Source organism: Macaca mulatta, chromosome 14 (assembly GCF_049350105.2).
Source record: "Macaca mulatta isolate MMU2019108-1 chromosome 14, T2T-MMU8v2.0, whole genome shotgun sequence".
NCBI lineage: Eukaryota > Metazoa > Chordata > Mammalia > Primates > Cercopithecidae > Macaca > Macaca mulatta.
Window position 1 is genome coordinate 107776757 of NC_133419.1, and position 20420 is coordinate 107797176.

General features: G+C 33.3%; 1 protein-coding gene across 1 annotated transcript in view; it reads right to left on the bottom strand.

The window, feature by feature from the left end:
- The window catches only part of GUCY1A2 (guanylate cyclase 1 soluble subunit alpha 2), a 327329-nt gene that overhangs the window by 228243 nt on the left and 78666 nt on the right, over positions 1-20420 (bottom strand). The gene's annotated exons all lie outside the window — the stretch shown is intronic.

Here is a 20420-nt window from a genome sequence, read left to right on the forward strand (position 1 = left end):
GACCTGTGAATCTATTAGATCACTTACTCAGGCAAACAACTAAAGAGAGAAAAGATTTATTGTGCACAATTCACCTCATGACAAGTAAAAAAGGTTAACAGCTTTTTATCTTTCTTTCCAGTCCATGAATTACAAGGTAGTTACCAACTCAAGTGTACAATGTACCTAGCATTTCAGATAATCAATATCAGAAAGCCAATCAAATCTTGATTTACTATCTTCTGGGATATACAACTTCAAAGTGGGCAATATCTTTAGAAATCTGATATTTAACCTAAATTTGATGCTGCCCAGGTATACAGCAAAATAATTATTGTCTGTGTATTTCATCTTTAATACAAGACTATAATTACATTCATTTATTATCTATTTATTGAATTCCTATATGCAAAACAGTTTAGAAGACACTGGGTACATATTGGTGGATAAAAGAGGCATTGTCTCTGCCTGCATGGATCTTTCAGTCAAATCACTGGACCAAAGAACAAACGTGATTATATATTCTTATGTTTGCTCATGTTTTTTGTCCAATGTTCATCTTCAAAAACATGAAGAAGCATAAGAATATATACTCACAAATTGGCATATGTTGGTCAAAGGCTACAAACTCAGTTATAACATGAATATGTTCTAAGAATCTAATATACAGCATAATGACTATAGTTAACAATACTGTATTGTATACTTAATATGCTAAAAGAGTAGATTTTAGATGTTCTCTCCACCACCACAGTAACAAAAAAAAGGTCTCTTGGTGAGGTGATAGATGTTTTAACTAATTTAATTGTGATAATCACTTCATAATTCCATATATCAAATCATCATGTCATACACCTTAAATTTATATAATTTTATTCATCAATTATACCTGAATCAAGCTGGAAAAAAACTGGCATAGTGCAATGTGGAAAACAAAAAATAGACAATAAAGGCATGTGGACTCCCCCGGTAAAGTGGTCAAGGAAGGAAATCAAATCAGTTGAGATCTGAAGTACAAAAATTAAGTTAATGATGCTAAGAAGAGGTAGAAGAGTATTTTAGGAATCAAGAGCAGTATATGCAAAATCCCTGAAGTAGAAAAAAGGTTTACATATCTGAGGAAATAAAAGGAAAATGGAGTGGCTAGAACACAGTTTGAAAGAAAAGAATAACATGAGTTCACACTACAGAGAAGCCACATTTTATTTTTTTAAACCTGAGCTTAGTCTTGATGGCGTTTATCTACCAAAAGTAAATGAGTTAAATGTTACCTCCACTGCTTTACTCACAAGGACAACTGTGAAGATGTCCAAGAAAATATATTAAAGCACTTTAAAAACTGAGATGTGCTAAACCACAGTTCAAAAAATTATAGGTGGACTCATTGGGCAATAGATAAACTAGCTAATACCTAACCTCAAAAATCTCTGACATACAATTACATTTTTATAAAGCTCAGAAACAAGTAAAAGTAAACAAATGTATTTACAGATATATACATTAGGGGAAGGCCATTAAAAAAACCACACACACACACACACACACACACACACACACACGCACACACACCAGGGCAATAACACCAAACCGAGAATGGTTATTTCAGTGGGTGGAACAGTGCAGAACAGGGAAGAAAGTGAAGAAAGTGGATTCAGGGAGTTTCCCAGTATAAAATTGGGAATATTTTAATTGTTACATTAGGCAGTGGATTCACAGGTTATTATCTTATTTATGCTTCATAACTTGCATTTATATTACATATAGATTATATTCTTTTGTCTGTATAAAATATTACTTAGAAAAGATAAAAAGAAAAACTTCTAATGGCTTTTGTCATTAAGTATTAAATCACATTCCACCAACTCAAAATTTGTAATACATTAACATGGGTGGAGTGTAAATGTATTAACCATTGAAAGTGTAAACATGATTATGATTTGAGGGAAATTTTAATCTATTAAAAGAAACTGAACCATGTTTAATGGCTTAAACATTTCCATTTGTTTAAACATTTCCATTTGTTTATCATTTAGATCTTATAATTACAAATGACACTTAGACACTAAAGCAGTCCCTGTAAGTTGCTTTCTGATACCATTTTTTTAGCAGCTCAAGTAAACAGCAGAACATTAAGTTGTTGGTTTCTTTCACAGTACTGAATAAAGTCGATCATAATAACAAAATCCTATTTCTTTTTTAAAAATCTGTACTTCATGGGTTTCTTTTATTCTAATTGTCCTTATAATAATTACTCTCAAATAATGGTAATTCAGTGCTTCATTAACTACTGGAAAGCAATGACATTCTAGTAATGAAAAGCGATGGAGTCTCTGCTTTCTCTGAAATTGTCTCATATTCAGAATCCTATGATGAACCTCATTTTGATTTTTCTTTTTATATTTTATAATCAACTCAATACTTGCAACATGAACTAAAGCCAGTGAAAATATTAGGGCGTATAAGGTCAACTGTTACATACTCTGCCTTGCTCAATCCATGTGCAATGTAGTATAATTATGTGATACCATGGGAAAAGCCAAAAACAGGGCATGGAAGTCACCTATTTTTAAAACTTGTTTATGGATTTCTCATTATTATTTCCATATTCACTGCATTCAATTCCCATATCCTGAAATGCTCCAAGACCAGAACTTGCAGCATCACTTCTCTTACTGGACCTGACCAGAAAAATCCTTCAGATGTTTCCAAACTTCTAGCCAACTAGAGCATTCTAAGATGTCCTTTCTGCATATTCCCAGGGATCCATGCCAGACATGTGATCTTAAGACAAAATGTGATCCAAAAAAGGCTTCAAAGATGATTAAAGGACTAAAACAATTCTGTTTTTAAAAAAAAAAAAAAAAAAAACTGCTACTCTTTTACTAAAAATGTGCTTTAAATAAATCTTTTAGATCTCTTCCTTGACCCATTATGACCATGCCATTCTCCTAGTCCCAGTTTCCTTCTCCAGTTCCTCCACAAAGAACCAATTGTCCACTCATTGGTAGCCCCACAACACAACAGTCATACTTCAATTTTCTTATCTGTAAAATGGTGATAGTAATTTTACCCCGTAGGGCTGTTGGAAAGAGTAAATAAAACTGTGTCTATAAAATGCTTATTCCGAGGCCTTGTTCATTGTAAACATTTGATAAAGTAAGCAAACAAGCAAAAAAACAAATAAACCCCTTCCATTTTAGGAGTTACCACAATGTATTTGCTTTTGCCTTCCACTTGAGTGAAAGCTTATTAACAACACATGTTGTATTCATCATCATTAACATCTAGCACAACACAGGGACTAGTACAAAGTAGGCTCTTGGGAATTAATAAAATTACTGAATTTACTAAGAGAGTCACTCATTTCTTTGTCTAAGTAATATGTTAATATAGAGTGCACATCAGCTCAACCCCCAAAAAACATTTATTCTAAACAATTTGAAAAAGTGATGAACTCTTAACACTTGTATAATTAGCTTTTTGCCTAGGTTGTTTTCCTCATGAAATTGATTCTAAGAGAGATATCAGCAGACCAGGGTGCTAGCATCACAACATACGGGAAATCAGATAACATTTGCCTCTCTGTTTCTTCAACTATAAAGTGTGGATGATAAATACTTGCCCTTTTACTTTAAAATGTTAAGGTGAAAGAAGAATTTGAAGTTTATAAATGAAATATTTTTATATGTGCCCTCCAAACATAGGACAGTCTTTGAGTTTCTTCATTCAACAATTGAATGTCTACCTTATTCCAGGCACTCTACTGGGTGCTAAAGAAACACAGATGGATATGATATAACTCATGTCCTTAAGAAACTCACAATTTAATAAGAGACAGACACAGAAAAAAATACATATCTATATATATTCAACTATATATTTGTATATAAATACATATATTTGTTTATATGCCTCTCTTATTAAATTGTGAGTACACACACACACACACATATATACATATGTTTTTTAAAAATCTATACTTCATGGGTTTCTTTTATTCAAATTGTCCTTATTCTAATTACTCTCAAATAATGGTAATTCAGTGCTTCATTAACTATGTATAAATTGTGTACTCACAATTTAATAAATGTATGAGTAGTTAATTTAAATATACATGAGTAGTTAACGATAAGAGATTCCTTTAGGACTGGAAATCTCTCATTTCACATGTATACTCTCAATGTGCTTGGAATCAAATAAACGTTCAAAAATGGTCTTGAACTGAACCCTGACTGAATATACACAGGCGACAGCGGCAAAGAAAGAAGATAAAGGAAGGTGACTAGGGACTCAAGGTCAAAATTTGGACTACCTGTTGTAGAAACATACTAGAAAATGAAAAAGAAACATAATAACATTGAATTGCTACGTTATGGGCAATGACTAAAATTGGACTAATAGCCAAAACTGGGGACCCACTAGGAAATGACTTCACTAGGGTTATCTTTGCAATTTATGCCAGGCAGATTATAATGACAAGTATATTGGAGAAATATTGTTTAAGTAATCAGATTATTTTATGTTAACAGTGAATGTTTAAATATAATCACTAATTAATGGATGAATAATTGTATTGAATATAATACCTTACATAAATAGTGCCCTTTAAAATGCTGTCACATGTATTCTCATAGTTTGGCCTTAACAACAAAACAGAATAAATTATAAAATCCTTAAATCGCTCACTCAGCAAATATTTCCTGAACACCTGCTGTATGCAAAAACAATGGCTAAATGTCAGGGATAAAATAATGAACAAAGCTCAACATCTCTGACTGAAAAACATGAAAGATGAAGACAATGAATAAATGTGTCCTACATGGGACTGGCCTAGGTGAACTCCAAGGACTCCTTTGCAAGGTCCACAGTCACACATCCCTGTAAACATACCATGGCCAATACGACATTATGCACAAGTTTAATGCAATATTGCAGAAAAAAAATTTTTTAAACATACAACAAAAGGTACATTAGGAGAAAGACTTTTTTAATTTTTACTTTAGCAAATATTGACATATAAAATGGGGATGGTAACAATATATGAAAACCATATTGAAGAAAATAGGGAGTAGAATAATAGACTACACTATGAATTTACTCTGGATGAGGAGACACAACAGGCTATAAAATAAAATGAAAGCCTTATGAGACAAAGGTTGAGAAGTTTTGAAGTATTAAACTAATCTGGAACCTGAAAGAACTACCATACATCAGAGGAAATTTTCATGGGGTAAAAACTGACAGGTTTTCCCAAGACCATTTGTAAAATAGAGCTCAAATGACAAAGATAAGACTTGCCATTCATCTATTGAGATAAACCAAAATTACAAGAATAAAATATATATTATTAAATCTTTGAAGAATGTTACATAAAGCAATCAAGATGATATTAGGAATTTTCTTATTTGATTTTGGAATAGGTGATAGGAAGGAAACTTATTTCAATTTTCCAGAAGCAGTACACATATTTTTTGTCATAACATTTTTAAAAATTACAACTACCAATAGTATAGTTTACTATAATCTATACTTGTCCATAGGACAATCAAAATAATTACTTAAATGTAACATTTTTTTAAAATTCAGCTTATCTCAAAGGAAGAACATTATAAGCTGACACTGATTATAGTTCAATGGACAACTTCCTCATACCTTCTGCATTAATCATGATCTCTACATACATTTATATCTCATTACCAAAATTGATCCTAGACTCCATAAAAATAAGAACTTTATACAGAGCCTATCATACTTTTTTGCAATAAATGTTGTGTAATATTCTTTCAAAAGAATACGCTAGTGAAGTTTACTTCAGGCCATGCATTGTGGCACAGGCTCTATCTAGAGCCTGATCATTTGGGTCCAATATTTTCTTTGGCATGTACTAGTTATATGACCTTAGAAAAGTTTTCTTAACCTCTTTGTATTTCAGTTTCCTCATCTAAGAAGTAGGCCTTAGTATGTTACTATCTCACATATTTGCAATGGGAGTTAAATAAGATAATACATATAAAATGTTTAGCAGGGGGCCTGGTACTAAGCACCCAACAAATACACGTCATCGCCCAGCTCGGTGGCTCACGTTGGTAATCCCAGCACTTTGGGAGGTCTAGCGGGGCGGATTGCTTGAGCCCAGGAGTTCCAGACCAGCCTGGCCAACATGGTGAAACCCCATCTCTACAAAAAATACAAAAATTAGCCGGGCGTAGTGGTGCGCACCTGTAGTAGCAGCTACTGAGGAGCCTGAGGCGGGAGAAATCACCTGAGGCTAGGGAGGTCGAGGCTGCAGAGAGCCAAGATCACTCCACTGCACTCCAGTCTGGGTGACAGAGCAAGATCCTGTGTCAAAAAACAAAACAAAACAAAACCATGCATCATCATCATGATCATCACCTTCATAATCATAATCTTTGAAAGGGTAGCAAGAAACTATTATGCTTGTCAGGCTAATTTGCATTCTGTATTTATCGAAGTCCATTAAAATCCTGAAAAAGTTTTCAAAAGAGAGAGAGACAAAGAGAAAGACAGAGAGGAGAAAGAGAGAGAGAGAGATTTCAACCAGAAACTGAAAGTCACTAATTTTAAAGAAAAATCATATTATTTTTAAACTTTGATAAACTGTATCAATTATTCAGAATAACTGCTATAATAAAACATTGTTTTATATCTGCACTGGTAGAATTTTAGAGCACATTCTTCTGTCTCTTATTGCCAGTGAGTTTTATACCAAGAGGTACAAAACCTGTTTTAAATTATCCTCAGTTATGAAAGGGTAAATGATGTCATAGATTCTGAGCCTCCAATTCAAGATAAATAAAAATAGATTTTTAAATGTTCTGATTAATTCTAGTAGAAACATAAATGGAATAAATACTTAGATGATCATTTTTACCCTAATTTTTGGCAAGATGAATAAAATGATTCTTGACATTTTATACGAAAGAAAAATATTGTCTACATTATAATATATAATAGTTTATAAATAAGTTAATGGTTGGTCTGATAAGCAATTTTAAGACTCCACGCTATCAACACTCAAAAGCTTCTTCCCAGTCATACAGTGTGCTTTTGAAAAATACACTGAAACTTACTATATGCTAAAAATAGTCTTAGTCAATTCACCTATGCATTCCAAGAAAAATCAACCCAAACATTAAATGCAAACAATGACAAAGGAGATAGATAGATAGATAAAATCGGGGAATGAAGTGACTTAAATAAAATAAATGGAAAATTTTGATATAAGCCATTCTTTTTGGTGATAGCAATCTCTGGTTACGGTAAGGAGTAAAGGAAATATAATTGAAAATTAACCCAGGAAGTCCTCTCACCTATGATAGTATAATCTGTAAAAGTAAATAGAATATAAGTATAATGAGTCAAGAATTATTGAATGTAAAGATAGGAAATAATACTTCAGTCAATTTTTATACACATAATAACAAAAACATCTACAAATTTATGAGACTAGGCTGGGCGCAGTGGCTCACGTCTATAATCATAGCACTTTGGGAGGCCAAAAGGCGGGCAAATCACTTGAGGCCAGGAGTTCTAGACCAGCCTGGCCAGCATGGCAAAACTCTGTATTTACTACTACTACTACTAATAATAATACAAAAATTAGCCAGGCCTGGTGGTGCACGCCTGTAGTCCCAGCTACCCAGGAGGCTGAGGCATGAGAATTACTTGAACTGGAGAGGCATAGGTTGCAGTAAGCCAAGATCAAACCACTGCATTCTAGCCTGGATGACAGAGTGAAGCTCTGTCTCTGTCTCAAAAAAAAATAAAAATAAAAATAAAAATAAAGAAAGAAAAGGAAAGGAAAGAGAAGAAAAGAGAAGAGAAGAGACAAGAAGAAAAGAGAAGAAAAGAAAAGAAAAGAAAAGGAAAGGAAAGGAAAGGAAAGGAAAGGAAAGGAAAGGAAAGGAAAGGAAAGGAAAGGAAAGGAAAGGAAAGAAAGAAATTTATGAGACTATTTTTACGCCTTCAGGAAAGATGAAGTCAGAGCCTTGCTCAGATTATAGAGAACAGTTCATACCAGACCCACTGAATCATCTCTTCCCCTTAGAATTATCAAATTAGTAGTTAAGGGAAACATAGCAGATAGACATATACTCTATATTTAGACTTAAAGAAGTATCTGAACACATTTTTTTAATTAATAAATTTAAATTGTTATATGATAGTGGTGAGAAGCAGCCCTATAAACCAAGTATCAGCAGTGTCCTGGAGGTCACACTGTAAAACAGTGGTTTGCTCGAAAGAAATGTCTGGGGAAAACTAAAGGGATCAAACCATATATAAAGTTTCCAAAATCATGTTCTTTAAGGAAAATCAAACATAGTTTTATAGTGTCCAATGATCCCCATCACGGACAGCAAAATAATCTTTTTTCTCTATTCTCTCTATTTTTAAACTTGAATCTTCACCAATAAATAACAGAAGGGAATGGACAGTTGAGTATTCTCTTCTGTAATTTTGTGGTGAAGATTCAAGCTTAAAAATCCTATCTACTTAAAAACAAATTAACAGGGTGAAATGTAAAATCTGTGAAATACATAATCCCATAAAATCAAGATTATAGAGAAACAAGCAACAGAACTATGAAGAATTTATTAGGTGCTATTTATTTCTATAAATTGGGGGGATACGAACACAAACTTCATAAAATTTTGTTTCTTTTTGAGTTGACATAGAATGTAAATATTGTATATAAAATAATATATATTATTTCACAGAATAATAAACTCTTGTATGGAATATGTCTTTATAACCACAGAACAGGGTAGAATGGTAATTAAACTACTGAAAAATAGCTGTCATAATTAGTCGTATTAAGATAGTAAGATAAGAATTTATAACCTACCTAAAAAAATGTATCAGAGTAGCACAAAATTCTTTTAATGTAAGATGTTAAGAATTTCTAACTCTTGTTTATGGCATTTTTATTGTTAGATCTACACCTACTTTATTCATAATAACATCTAAGTTAGAAAAATATGAAAATGCAAGCTTCATAAATCATAGTATGAGTTCTCCATATATGTTCACAGAGAGAAAGAGATTCCCTCCCACGTCTTCTACAGTGGATAGAAGGATTTCTGAAGCTGGTGTTCAATGGCCAAAAACGAGTCATTCATTCACTCAAAATTTTGAGACATGTAAGCTTGAAATCTCAATCCTTTGAAGGACCTGCTCATGTTATTACAAGCATTTTTAATATCAGCCAACAACAACTTCACAGATAAGTCTGTGCTGACAACAAATATAATTATTCACCTCTCCTTCAACGAGCAAGAGTTTTGGAATCAACTTCCACTGCTTGTCACCTACAATAAGCTCAGATTTTTGACCCCCTGAATCTCCACAAAACAAACAAACAAAAAAAACATGTCTTCATTAGGAAAAACAGAAAACAAACCAAGATTATTGTGTGATTCAAACATAAATACAGTCATGAATCACTCAACGACAACAGAAATACATTCTGAGAAGCACACTGTTAGGCAATTTCACCATTATATGAACAATAGAGTATACTTACAGAAACCTAGAGGCATAGCCTACCACGCACATAGGCTAAATGGTATAGCTTATTGCTCCTAGGCTGCAAATCTATACAGCATGTGACTATCCTGAATACTGTAGGAACTGGAACACAATGGTATTTTTGTGTCTAAACATTGAAAATGCATGATAAAATATGGCTTTATAATCCTATGGGACCACTGTCATATATGCAGTCAATCTGACTAAATCATCATTATGCAGTGTATGACTGTACTTTGATATTGATTATTTTCAGAAAAACAAAATGTGGTAAACTGTACTCATTTCTTCACAGAATAAGGAAATGCTGTTAGACAGAACTAAGTGTTCTGAATCATGTTGTAAGTACAATAGAAGCTGATCTCTCTAGTAAGTGATCATAATCTTTAGCCACTAGTATAACAGAAATGTGTAAACTGGCTTTAATTGTCTAACAACTAAATAAAGTGAAATAAAACTTGTAATAACTCATATCCTAATTACTTGTTTAATATTTTAGCATTTCTTAAAGGTTCAATTTCACGGAGGCAGAAAAACATAAATAACTGGCTTTCTTATAAAGCACTCTTACAAGTTCAAAATGTCTTAAAGGCAGCTTTTACTATATATAAACTATTCATCACAGATCATAGAAATCAAGTTTTCATTGCATTTTGAGAAGCAGAAATTGTCTACTAAACTTGGAATCCAAATATAGGCGGCATTTTAAAGATACTTTATTGAGTTGAATTTTTAAAGCCACTATGTACTAAGCTTTGAAAGAAGAAGAATTGCTAAATAGAGGCAAAGCTTTTCTAAATCTCTCTATTCTACCAATTCATTACTTTTTAAGTTAAACCATATCTGCTATGAAAATAAAATAGAATCAGTCTTTTTTTTCACGACAGTACAAAATGTTTATAATATGGACACTATCCCTATTCCTGAAACTAGCATTACAAAAATAGTGTGATCATATTATTTACCTTTAAAGTTTGGGTTCCCTTTATGATTTTTCAATAAAATATCCCTGAGTGGCTGTCATTCATTTTCTTTATGAACTCTCAAGTATTATATAGCCTATTATTTCACTAGGCAACTCCCTCCATTTTCAATGTCTCCAGTTGTTGGAAAGTTCCTCTTAGTTCTTAACCAAATCTACTTTCTTGTAACATCTATTCTTTGACTCTGGTTTTGCCTTCTGAAACTAAATAAACTTTATCTCATTTTTATATAACTATTAAAATATTTGAAAGCAGTTTTCACTTCTTTCTTATGAACATTTTCATGCAAGACACTTAAAACGGTGCCAGAAATGTTAAGATACATAGATACAGATAAATATTGAGAGACAGATATGCCTTTTAAATTTTAAACAATATTTTGGCATTTTTCTCTAAGAATAAATGATATTAAAATTTAAAAAAAGAGGTAGGGCTTAGTCAAAACTAAGGATTAAAAATGAGAAAAACAACTAAGGGAATGTTAAATATGTCTTCAGTGATAAAACTGAAACAAGTAGTAAACATATTTGTGGAAGTCAGAAGAATGTGGTAATTTGTACAAGGAAATGGGAGCAAACAAGAGAGGCCCACTGACTATGAGGTTGGCAATGAAAAAAAGCTTCAAAAAGTTAACTTGCTCAAGGTTACCTAGCTAGTAAATAACAGTCTGAGGTTGGGAAGTCCTGCTACAGAGACTGTATTCTTTTTTTTTGAGATGGAGTCTCGCTCTGTCGCCCACGCTGGAGTGCAATGGCACGATCTCGGCTCACTGCAAACTCTGCCTCCCGGGTTCAAGCCATTCTACAAAGACTGTATTCTTAATCATACACAATACTGTCTATTAACACTGCTTTTTTCTGTGCTTGCTCAAAGATGATGCCCTATCAAAGCAAATGTAAAACTACTTGTTTCTATCAGAATTATAATTAGAAATTACCATAAAACCCACTTGCAAAAAGAAAGATGCTGTAGCTTAAGTCATGATTCAAAAGTTGCCATGGAAAAAAATAGTAAGTTGTTTTCTGAGTTCTGGAACTCAATTATACCAAATCTCGAAATCCTTGAAAAGTAAAACTATAACAAAATAATAAGAAAAGAAACCTAGTGTGTTATGTGGCCATGCCTTTGATATCTTTTTCCTGTTTTGAATGTACTTCAGGGCCGGGCACAGTGATCCACACCTGTAATCCCAGCACTTTGGGAGGCCAAGGCAGGCAGATCACGAGGTCAGGAGTTCGAGACCAGCATATAGCCACACAGACTATCCAGAGGAAAAACTGTTATTTCAACCTAAGATATCAATAGAAAGGATAAAGTCAAGGGCAATTGAAGGAGATACTGGAATATGTAAACGGTGTTGACTGATAAAGCCCAGACTTACATTTCTATGAATGAAACTTTCTAAACAGAAGTTTCTCTATGAATATGTTTAAAGGACAGTAAATTGAAGATTATATGAGACAACTGCATAGGAAGTATCGTTTAAAGACAGTATCATATCTAGAATGTATATTTTTAATACAATTTATTAATAGGAAAGCAAGCAACAATTAAAGTATGGACAAAATATTTGCCTACATATTTAACTAAAGAAATTACACCAATGACTAAAAAGTATAAGAAAAGATGTTTACCATCTTTAGTCACCAAGAAAGTATAAATTAAAACCCGAGACACCACTTTGCAGTCATTAGGAAGGCTATGATGAAAAAGACTGACAATACTAGGTGTGCATCAGGACGTAAAAAAAGCTGAACCTTCTTACACTGCCGGTCAAATGGGAAATGGCATAAGCTCTTTGAAAAACAGTTCAGCAACTTCTTTAAAAAATAAACATATACTTACTATTTGATGCAACAACTCTTCTCTTGCAAATCAGTTCAAGAGAAATGGGAACATATATACACAAACTCTTGTATGTGAATGTTCATTACAACATTATTCATGATAGCCAAAATCTGGAAGTAATCCAATGTCCATCAACTGGTGAATGGATAAACAAACTGTAGTGTATCTATGCAACAGAATACTGTTCATCAGGAAAAATTAACAAACTGCTGATGCATACTACAATACAGATAACCTCAAAAACATGATGTCAAACCAGAAGAAAAAGAAAGGTAACATTTGTAAGAAATAAATAGAAGAAGCAAATCTATAGAGATGAAAGTAGGCCAGTGGTTGACTGCGGTTGGAGGTAGGAGCAGGAATTAACTGCAAATGGGTGCAGGAAACTTTGAAGGGTGATAAAGTTTTCTAAAACCACATTGTTGTCACAGATGCACTATTATATACACTTACTAAAAATTATTGCAACGTATACTTACCAAAAATGTACATAAGAACAAAGAGGAAACTATCAAAAATGAAGAGGTAGACAAGACATTGTAAACATGTATTTTTTTCCACTGAGATTTAAAGCTACTGGCTAAAACAAAATGATTCTAACTGAAAAACAAAAGGAACAGTTAAAGGAAGATTCTGTATGATTTTTAACTAAAGGGACTGATTTTTCTCCCTCAGAACCTACAAACCTTTAATAGAACTAAATAAAATCTGATCTCCAATAGGAGGTACCTCCTGTAATGCTCTGGGCTACAATCTTTCTTGTTAACAAAAATTAAATATGGCAAAATAAGCACTTTAAGCCTATAGATGACTATTGGGATTACATAATTCATCATGTAATCATGTACAGGGTCCTCTGACTATACACAATAAAGTAACTACACAGGAACCCAAATGCCATTAAGCCTCCTTGTGTGGTTCATGAAAAAAAATATACCATACAGCAATTTTAACATTACGCTAATTTTAAAAAACCCAGAACCAGCATGAACATCACTAATATCTGCACCAAAGCATCATATATGAGCCTTGTCGCTCATAGTTTTGAAGAGTCAATATCATTAAAATGGCCATACTGCCTAAAGTAATCTACAGATTCAATGCAATTCCTATCAAGATACCATCACTATTTTTCACAGGACTGGAAAAAACTATTCTAAAGTTCATATGGAACCAAAAAAAGAGTCCGAATAACCAAAGGAATCCTAAGCAAAAAGAACAAAGCCAGAGGCATCACATTACCTGACTTCAAACTATACTACAAGGCTACAATAACCAAAATAGCATGGTATTATTACAGAAACAGACACATAAACCAGTGGAACAGAATAGAAAACCCAGAAATAAAGCTACACACTTGCAGCCATCTGATCTTCGACAAAGTTGACAAAAATAAGCAATAGGGAAAGGACCCCCATTCAATAAATGGTGCTGGGATAGCTGGCTAGCTGTATGCAGGATAATGATATGGGACTCCTACCTTTTACCATATACAAAAATGAACTCAAGATGGATTAAAGATTTAAACGTAAGACCTCAAACAGTAAGAATCCTAGAAGAAAACCTAGGAAACACCATTCTGGACACTGGCCTTGGGAAAGAATTTGTTACTAAGTCCCCAAAGCAACTGCAACAAAACAAAAATTGACAAGTGACACCTAATTAAACTAAAGAGCTTCTGCACAGCAAAAGAAATGAACAGAGTAAACAATCTAAAAAATGGGAGAAAATATTCATAAACTATGCATCTAACAAAAGTCTAATAACCAAAATCTATAAGGAACTTAAGCAAGCAAAAAAAAAACACCATTAAAAAATAGGCAAAATACATGAACAGACATTTCTGAAAATAAAACATAAAAGCAGCCACCAAATACATTAAAAAAATACTCAACATCACTAAATGTCAGAAAAATGCAAATCAAAACCACAATGAGATACCACCTCACACCAGGCAGAATGGCTATTATTAAAAAGTCAAATACAACAGATGCTGGCAAAGCTGTGGAGAAAAGGGAACACTTATACATTGTTGGTGGGAATATAAATTAGTTCAGCCTTTGTGAGAAACAGTTTGGAGATTTCTCAAAGAACTTAAAAAGAGTTACCATTTGAACTAGCAATTACGTAACTGGTTATATATCCAAAAGAAAATAAATCATTCTACTAAAAAGACACTGCACTCATATGATCATTGCAGCACTATTCACAATAGCGAAGACATGGAATCAACCCAGGTGCCCATCAGTGGTGGATTGGATAAAGACAATGTAGTACATATATATCATGGAATACTATGCAACCATTAAAAAGGACGCATAGCTGGATGCAGTTATGCAGCCATAAAAAAAGATGCAGCTTGAGGCCATTATTCTAAGCAAACAAACACAGGAATGAAAATCCAAATACCACATGTTAAAAGTGGGAGCTAAACACTGGTACTCAAGGACATAAAAATGGCAACAATAGACACTGAAGACTACTGGATGGGAAAGTGGGGACAAGCGTTGAAAAACTATTGAGCACTATGCTCAGGACCTGGGTGAGGGGATCAGTCAAAGCCCAAACTTCAGCATCATGCAATATACCCAGGTAACAACCCCATACATGTACCCACTGAATCTAGATGAAATTCAAATTATTAAAAAATAATAAATTACATTAAAAGAAAAAAAGGGCAATGATCAGAGAGCAGTTCTAGAGAAAGGTAAGCAACCCACAAATTAAAAATAAAGATGTCATTCATACTTACAAGAACAGAGTGAACTCCAGATAATTCTGAACGAAGTCATGTCTCTGCTCTGCTAATGTATAGAGAAAGCTCTAATGTCAAGTTGTTCATCACTAAAACTACAGTTCAATATTTGAAATTCTCTAATAAAATATTATTATCTGAACAAAGAAGAAATGCTCACACTTTCTCAAATTAAATTAAGGTTGAAGTCAAATAATGTATTCTTGACTGCAAGATGAAACTTGTCTTTCAACAGTTTCATTATGGTATAGTAAGATTAATAAATATATTTTAAAATTTTTCAGTCATCACCTCAGAAAAAGATGGGCAACTGTCCAGAAAAGATAAGAGAGTATTCTGAAAACTGATTTGGCCACAGAAAACCAGACATTTCCTACTTTATTCTTTGAAAATTGTTTCCCAGCGTTTGATTGTAGCTTCTAATTAATAAGACAAATGAGAGCATATTTCTGGGAATTAAAAAAGAAATGTGTTGTTGTTATGCTTTTCCTCAGTTCCAACCCTGAGAACAAAAGTGAAGATGAATAACAATGCTATTGCTCTGTTGCAGGGATGATGTATTTCAAATGCTGGGCTCCTTCCAAGGTGTTATTAAAGTTCTCTCAAGCGTTGCTACTAAAAAAAAATGTCAAAAGAACTCATGTTATTTATTGTTTCTCAAAATCCATTGCTCTTCAGGTTGTGCCTAAGTTAACACATCCATTTTATTTTGGAAGTCACTGCACAATCCTCTGATAAATGAACATAAAAGACATTAGTAGATACAAGTAATGAAAACTCGATTCCAAACCTTCGTGAATCTGACAAAGAGACCAGAGATTTTAAAACAATGATAGTATGTAAATAAAATGCAGATCCAAACAGAGCTCCTATAGAATGTGTGACAAGTGGTCTTCTAGTCTTTATTAAGGAGACAAGCAGCAGGGTCCAAGGCATATTTTAGGAAGATGTTAGGTGAGCTCAATATTTCTCTAAAATTATCAAACCTACTGATACCTAGTGCTTTCATCTATAATGCAGTAAGTGAATAGGGGAATAAATAGGGAGAATGTTATAGGTGGAAAAGAACACAAACAATAATAGCAGTAGAAGTAATAATGAACATCTATGCAGTGCTTAACCCTGGGGTCAAAGATGCTAAGAATTTTACATGGATTATGTCATTTAATCCTCCCAAATAACTTTCTGAGGTAGGCAGCCTAAACTGTCAGAGAATTATTTTAACTAATTCTTAATGACAAGATGAGCCCTTCATGGTAGATAAGTCAGATTCTCCGCACCTCTCTTTTAAAATGCATCTGAATTCATTGAAACATAGAGATGAAAGAAAGCTTCATGGCCAGGTGTGGTGGCTTACACCTGTGATCCCAGCACTTTGATAGGAAAAGGTGGGTGGATCACCAGAGGTCAGGAGTTTGAAACCAGTCTGGCCAACATGGTGAAACCCAATCTCTACTAAAAGTACAAAACTAGCTGGGTGTGGTAGTGCAACCCTGTAGTCTCAGCTACTCGGGAGACTGAGACAGGAGAATCGCTTGAACTGGGGAGGTGGAGGTTGCAGCAAGCTGAGATCGCACCACTGCACTCCAGCCTGGGTGAGACACAGCAAGACTCCATCTCCAAAATAAAAATTAAAAAAAAAAAAAAAAAATTAGAAAAAAAGAAAAAAACCTTCATGATCAATTGATCTCATATATATGTATATATGTTAAGTATGATTTGTAAAGGAGTAAAAATATTAATTTGTCTAGGTTCATTAATTTCCAATGTATAAAACTGAGGTTCAAACATTAAAAAGATTTACTAAGATCATAGCTGTCAGAGACACCTCTCTCCCAGTCTGTTGATACTTTCACCACACATCATGACCTTACCGGGCAGAGAAGGAAGCTATGTGCTATTACTCTCATTTCTAACAACACTATTCACTCAAACAAGATCCACTCTATACAAAGAATCTTTGTAATCTATATGAGTGGGTTATGTTTACATGGACTAACTATTAACCTGCAAACTGCTCATTAAGCTACAAACAAAAATTCATCTCAAATTTACCACAATGTCTTATAATTCAAAAGATCTATACAATACATTTCCAAATTATCAGAACAATATTTGATATAAATGGGGTAAAAGAGATACACAACACAAATTAACATGGATTAATTCAGTCTTTATACTGAATCTGTTGGGTTTTTTAAAAACAACCAATTCATTCATACTTAATGTTTGACATCTGATAAGGAAAGATGATGATAAAAGGAAGTTGAGTTCAGGGGAAGATGAAAACACAGGAATACTATAAGGGGAGCTGGGAAGAAAATAGACAAGCAGAGAGAAGAACATGTGAGGCATGGATGATGACTTAGAGAAAATGCAGAGGAAACCAAGTGATGGAATCAAAACTTGGTCAAGCCATTGGAAGTCTAACCTCAAGACTGTTGAAGCCTGCCACTGATAACTGCGTCAGATGCCCCTCAGTGACATGCTTGCTTCTGATGACCAACCCTTGCATCTTTACAGCTCATTACAGCAAGATAAAGATGTAAATACTTTGGAGGCTAGGACAATGGCTTTCCATTCATTTCCATCTCACTAAATCATTCATGAGTGTTTTCTACCTCTAGTCATACAATTAACCTGTGACTGATAACAGAAAATGAGAAAGATTATGGTTTATCAAAAGCATTGCAGTTCAACCTGCAAATGATTAACTGTCATACAGCTACATGATTAGCTCTTGATATTTTTTATGGCAGACATAGTGGTTCATTGGTATTAAATGCACAGACAAAACAGTTAAATTATAAGAGCCCTCAATGTTAATTAAGGAATAAATATAAATTATTTTAAAATAGCATTTTCTTATAAAAGCCAACTAAAAAATTAGAGACTTTAGACATCACAGAGGTACACATTAACAAGAACAGCTATTATGGGGAAAATAATAAAGACAAAGTAAAAGTTATCAACAAAAACAATTTTTACATATTATTTTTCTTCTTTCCATGTTTTAATAAACTGTAAATGTGAAATTTGATGACATACTAATTTTAAAATATTATTCATCTAGGTAAGATTGTATGTGACAACTTTACTGACTATAGTATCAATACGGGGCAGCTGTAACCTCCCAAATGTCCCATTCTGGCAAACTCAGGTGAGTAAGCAGAAATAAATATGAGGATGAGTAGATTTCTATCCTTATTTTAACTAAAAATCCTGCCTATTACTTTATTTTTAAGCTGCCACTAACATGTTTAAATGATAATTGCATCTCCTCAATGAGCACAGTTCCTTATTATTGGAATTGGCAGGGGGCCTTGACATTTGAGTCATCATTTCATTATGTCTATTTCTTACCCTGGTATACAAATTAAATAGAAATAGAAGCCAAATGAAATATAAGGGGAAAAAGCCTGAAGCAGTAATTTTAAAATGAATTAATTTTTCCCAAATCGATAAAATATATAAAGCAACAACATTGATAGTAATATATTCTAGTTCGGACATATTTACAAAAATACCAACATCAATTCTAAAGGCCAAAAATGCTTCAAATTCTCCTAGCCAAATATTGTACTCCTGTAAAACAGAAATGAGAGTTTTGATAGTCCCTAAATTAAAGAGAGAGAATAACTCCTTTTAAAACAACTACAAATGTGAACAAAAATATACATTTAACAAGTTTCTTCCATTCTAAAGGACTTCAAAATGGGTAGCAATTATTAAGCATACATATAATATACATATGTGACAATTTGTATTTAAAACATCATATGATCAAATAATACTAATTCATTCAGACTAAAATATCCAAATATGCCAAATAGGAATCCAGGTCTATCCTTATTTTCAAATCACTGAACTTATATGATAAAAACGTTAATTTCCTAAACCACCTGATTCAGTCATATTGAATAAATGTGCATCTTTCTATCATTCTCAATTTTTTTTTTCTTTTTTTTTTTTTTGAGAGAGAGTCTCACTCTTGTCGCCCAGGCTAGAGTGCAGTGGCACAATCTTGGTTCACTGCAGCCTCTGCCTCCGGCGTTCAAGCGATTCTCCTGCCTCAGCCTCCTGGGTAGCTAGGATTACAGGCACCCACCACCACACCCAGTTCATTTTTTTGTGTGTTTTTAATAGAGATGGGGTTTCATCATGTTAGCCAGGCTGGTCTCAAACTCCTGACCTCAGGTGATCCACCCACTTCGGCCTCCCAAAGTGCTGGGATTACAGGTGTGAGCCACCGCACCCAGTCATCCTTCCCTAATTTTTTTTTAAAAAACTTCATTGAACTTCAAAATTACAAAAATCATCAATCATGAAACGAATCCTATATAGAATCCTATATAAAATCCTCAAGAACACGTTAAGCGCTGCTTTCAAAGGGCTATTTCCTCATTTATTTATATTACTCCAGAATATGTATAAATTATTTTCACTGAGTCTTTAATTACTTCCACAACTCTTCTTTCCTTTAGCCCAGAGCAACCTGTCATTTCTAATAGCCAATAGCTTCCCCCAAATGCTTGGAAACAGGCTGAATAGCCTAAAAGAACTTTATTTACCCCGGTACAAAATGTTGAAAAGACACTTTACTGGAAACTGAATGACTGTACAAATTTCTGCCTGGAAATTAATGTTATTTTTTCCCTTTAATCACTGAAAGTATATTACTAAATGTAAAAAGTCATGGTTTATTTTTCTTTATATTTTATTATCTATTTTAATGTTGACTTTTAAAAATATTTTACCTGAGGGACAAAATGTTCATTTAAACCTAAATATTTTAAGATTTATTTCTGTTGTCTTTTCATCAATTTTTCATAATTTATAATCCAGATTTCCCAAAAGAATTCAAAGAAATCCACAAAAAATTTCCTAGGCTTCACTTTATTCTCTCAACTAGTGATCATGTTCTAAAGCAATGAATCTCTATTTTAATACTAAAATTTAAATAGAAAAGAAGTCTTGAGATAGTCAATCCTCCACTTCTGGGGAATACATTATTCTGCATATTAAGACAAAAATAGGATGTAAACCAGATGTTCCTAGATTATGAAATTTAGAAAAGAACATATTCAAAGTGAAGGTAACTTTTAGCATCTATATTTAAAGATATTGCAGTCATGCCCCACAATGTTGAAATGCTATATTTCTTATAATTTGACTAGAGTCAGTGGAAATATTCATGAGTTTATATTATCAGGTTTTTAGTGAGTTCTATCATTTTTGTAATTGCTATAGCTAGTATTAATAAATGTCTTCTTTTTATATGCTGAAATAAATTAATGGAGGAGGTA